Source organism: Coenobita brevimanus, chromosome 31 (genome assembly GCF_032717465.1).
Source record: "Coenobita brevimanus isolate Jiangsu-jjx chromosome 31, ASM3271746v2, whole genome shotgun sequence".
In the NCBI taxonomy this organism is placed as follows: domain Eukaryota; kingdom Metazoa; phylum Arthropoda; class Malacostraca; order Decapoda; family Coenobitidae; genus Coenobita; species Coenobita brevimanus.
In genome coordinates, this window is record NC_136984.1 from 390,001 (window position 1) to 395,062 (window position 5,062).

Sequence of the window (5,062 nt, forward strand, 5' to 3'; positions counted from 1 at the left end):
TGGTGATGAGGTGATGATTATGATGTGGTGGTGGTGGTGATGATGATGATGGTGGTAGTGGTGGTGGTGGTGCTGCTCCTGCTGATGGTGATGATGATATTCATGATGATGATGGTGATGATGATGATGATGATGATTTTCTGCGTGGATCCTACTTTACTCCACCTCTGTGCAGGAAAATTAGCGTTGCGATGATAATAATAATAATCATAATAATAATAATAATAGCAGTAGTAGTAATGATGATGATGATGACAGTAATAACGATGATAATGATAATGGTGATGACGATAATGATGATGATGACAATAATAATGATGATGATGGTGATAATGACGACGATGATGATGATGATACAATAATAATGATGATGACAGATAAAGATAACGATATAATGATGACTGTGATGATGATGATGATGATGACTAATAACGATGATGATGATGGCAATAATGATGGATAAAGATGACAGATAGTGATGATGATGATGATGATGACAATAATAATAATAATAATAATGATAATAATGACTCAGTCCAAACACCGTCTCATAATTCTCGTTCACATCAATATTTCGTCCAGATTATCATTTCAAATTCTCTTAACCCGTCACTCACGCTCACCCAATATCTTCCGTGAGGCCGTTTTTTTACCGATTTATTTTTTACGCAATTATACGAAATATTTAATAATTATAAAGGAAACTTGCTTTATTAATAGCGTTGATTGTTGTTTTGTTTTGTTTATTACGTTGTTTTGCTGCCATGGAGACGCCTGCGTGTGGTGGCCCCAGCGTAACGGCCGGATCAACTGCCTGGCTATTCAAGCGTCCCTCAACTCCCTCCCTATCACCCCAGTTAAATATTCAAACCATTTCTTTTAAAAAAATATGTAAACAGTGTCCATTTTTTGTGTTGTCGGTTAAGGAAGCTCCCTAACACCTCTTCCTTAGCGATTTATTATTAGATATGACACCAGCCTGTATTCTCGTCAGTTAAAGAAGCTGCCTAACACCTCTTCCTTAGCGATTTATTATTGAATATGACACCAGCCTGTATTCCCGTCAGTTAAAGAAGCTCCCTAACACCTCTTCCTTAGCGATTTATTATTGAATATGACACCAGCCTGTATTCCCGTCAGTTAAAGAAGCTCCCTAACACCTCTTCCTTAGCGATTTATTATTGGATATGACACCAGTCTGTATTCTCGTCAGCAGAGGAAGCTCCCTAACACCTCTTCCATAGCGATTTATTTTGGGATATGACACCAGCCTGTATTCTCGTCAGTTAAGGAAGCTCCCTAACACCTCTTCCTTGGCGATTTATTATTGGATATGACACCAGCCTGTATTCCCGTCAATTAAAGAAGCTCCCTAACACCTCTTCCTTAGCGATTTATTATTGGATATGACACCAGCCTGTATTCCCGTCAGTTAAAGAAGCTCCCTAACACCTCTTCCTTAGCGATTTATTATTGGATATGACACCAGTCTGTATTCTCGTCAGTAGAGGAAGCTCCCTAACACCTCTTCCTTAGCGATTTATTATTGGATATGACACCAGTCTGTATTCTCGTCAGTTAAGGAAGCTCCCTAACACCTCTTCCTTAGCGATTTATTATTGGATATGACACCAGTCTGTATTCTCGTCAGTAAAGGAAGCTCCCTAACACCTCTTCCTTAGCGATTTATTATTGGATATGACACCAGTCTGTATTCCCGTCAGTTAAAGAAGCTCCCTAACACCTCTTCCTTAGCGATTTATTATTGAATATGACACCAGCCTGTATTCCCGTCAGTTAAAGAAGCTCCCTAACACCTCTTCCTTAGCGATTTATTATTGAATATGACACCAGCCTGTATTCCCGTCAGTTAAAGAAGCTCCCTAACACCTCTTCCTTAGCGATTTATTATTGGATATGACACCAGCCTGTATTCCCGTCAGTAAATGAAGCTCCCTAACACCTCTTCCTTAGCGATTTATTATTGGATATGACACCAGCCTGTATTCTCGTCAGTTAAGGAAGCTCCCTAACACCTCTTCCTTAGCGATTTATTATTGGATATGACACCAGCCTGTATTCCCGTCAATTAAAGAAGCTCCCTAACACCTCTTCCTTAGCGATTTATTATTGGATATGACACCAGTCTGTATTCCCGTCAGTTAAAGAAGCTCCCTAACACCTCTTCCATAGCGATTTATTTTGGGATATGACACCAGACTGTATTCTCGTCAGTTAAGGAAGCTCCCTAACACCTCTTCCTTAGCGATTTATTATTGGATATGACACCAGTCTGTATTCTCGTCAGTTAAAGAAGCTCCCTAACACCTCTTCCTTAGCGATTTATTATTGAATATGACACCAGCCTGTATTCTCGTCAGTAAAGGAAGTTCCCTAACGCCTCTTCCATAGCGATTTATTTTGGGATATGACACCAGCCTGTATTCTTGTCAGTTAAGGAAGCTCCCTAACACCTCTTCCATAGCGATTTATTTTGGGATATGACACCAGCCTGTATTCCCGTCAGTTAAAGAAGCTCCCTAACACCTCTTCCTTAGCGATTTATTATTGGATATGACACCAGCCTGTATTCCCGTCAATTAAAGAAGCTCCCTAACACCTCTTCCATAGCGATTTATTTTTGGATATGACATTGGCTCGTATTCTCGTCGTTTTAGGAAGCTCCCTAACAACTCTTCCTCAGCGATTTATTTTTGGATAGGGCTGGTTAATATCCTGTAATTTGAGCAGAGTATGGTGATATTGGAAGGATTTACGAAACAAAAGGAGAGTAAGGTCGGTTAAGAAAGCTCCCTAACACCTCTTCCCCAGCGATTTATTTTTGGATAGGGCTGGTTAATATCCTTCTTTATGTTATTTATGCAGAGTATGGCGATATTGGAAGATGTAACACAGAAGAGGACAGCAAGGTGTAATAAGCAAAATAAATAGCTGAGGAAAAGGTGTTAGGGAGCTTTATGCAGAGTATGGCGATAATAGAAGGATTTACGTAACAAAAGGACAGCGAGGTGTAACAAGCAAAATAAATCGCCTAGGAAAAGGTGTTAGGGATATGGGCCATTCTCAGCTACCTCATTCTTAGCGGTTTATGTGGCGTATTACGACTTATTTTTCTGATATTTGATAGTTTGGTCCGTATTTTCTCTCTCTCTCTCTCTCTCTCTCTCTCTCTCTCTCTCTCTCTCTCTCTCTCTCTCTCTCTCTCTCCTTCACGTCAGTCAGTTCAAAGTTAAATTTAAAAGAAGGACACTAATAAAATGATGCTGCAAGGCCCAGAGGGTTATCATTACTATTATTATTATTATTATTATTATTATTATTATTATGTTTTTAGTTATTTGGAAGGTTTTTGTGAGGTTAAAAATTCAATAAAACGCATTATTCTTTTTTTTTTTTTTGCAATAACAACAAGAGAAAAGAAATACTCCTACTGATGTTGAATATATAATTATCGTTGTATTTAAGTGAGAGACTGACGAGGAGAGTGTATGTGGGTGAGGTGGATGTGGAGTTACATGGAGTGACAGACTGACAAATGAGGAAGTGAAGGAGCGTTGTGGTGTGGATGTGGATGTGATAGGAAGCGTTAGGAGAAACACACTGAGGTGGTTTGGCCATGTGGAGAGGATGGAGAGTGAGAGACTGACGAGGAGAGTGTATGTGAATCAGGTGGAGGGGGGCAGAGGGAGGCCAAGGATGAGATGGAGGGATGGAGTGGAGAGGTATATGAGAGAGGGAGGTGTGAGCTGGGAGCAGTGAAATGGTGGGGGACAGGGCGACATGGGGGTGATTTGTTTGTGGCCACCCCTTACAGGATTAAGGCGTCTGGCAATAGAAAGATAGAAGTATATCAGTGTACCCATACCCATGTGGAGGCCATATAGCATTCCCTTGGGTGTATTCTGTCTATAGTGTGTATTTTGCGTGTGTGTGTGTGTGTGTGTGTGTGTTCACGTAGATACAAAAATAAACTGAAATAGATGAGGTGGGAGCCATCTTTATCGACGACGGTTAAAAGACGTTGATGACCGTTAGGTGCCGTTAACGGTTTTCTGGCGCTTTTTCGATTTAAAGTTTCAAATTTTTCTCCATCGCTTCCTTTAGTCCCTACCACCCCCCCTTCCCCTTCTCTCTCTCTCTCTCTCTCTCTCCTTGAAGTTTTTCCTCCCGTGCCTCATTCCATTTCTCTCCGGCTCCTCCACGTCCTCTGAGGCATTATATAAAGGGCGGCAGAGCAGGTCAGGCCATCAGTACCTGGGTGTCGCCTCCACAGTCAACATGGTCCTGAGAGCGGTGAGTTGCAAGCTTAACCAATTTCACTTACCGATTTATTCCACTTCATTCCAATTTCCGGTTACTAAAAAGGGGGGAGTGAGTTCGGGGAGGGCAGTCAAATGGTGTGTGACAGAGCGACTTGGAGGCGCTTTGTCTGCGGCCACCCTATGCGGGATTAGGGCGTCGGGCTATAGATAAATAGACAGATAGACAAAGCACATAGGAGTGAGAGCCACCGTAGCTACTTATATTTAATGTTATGTGTTATGCTATGTTGAGCAATTCTGTTGTTATGCTGCTATGCTATGGTGTGTGTTATGATGTGTTGTGTTGTGGTGTGTGTTATTACCCATCCCCATCCTGGAGGAGCTTGGGAACGGGTATTGTTTTCACGCGGTTGTCTGTCTGTAAACAACTTTACGCGAAAACTACCGGTGCTACTGTATATTGACTAAAATTACAGGGATGATGGGCTGTGACCCTCTGATTACCTGGTCAAATTTTGTGCCAAAGTGGGCCAAGGCCTAGGCTGTAGGCCCAAACAATTGTAAAAAAAAAAAAAAAAAATCGTTTTTCGCCATAACTCTTTTCCAATTCGTCATATCGACATGAAACCCAAACCTAAAGGTGCATCTTTCAACACTGCATCCTATAACACGCCTCATTACATCAGGGGCGTCACCCCCCAGTTAGCGGTAGGGGGGTCTGTCAGATGGATCGGGTCTAAAATTTCAAATGGGCATAAAATCGTCAATTTTCACCCGAT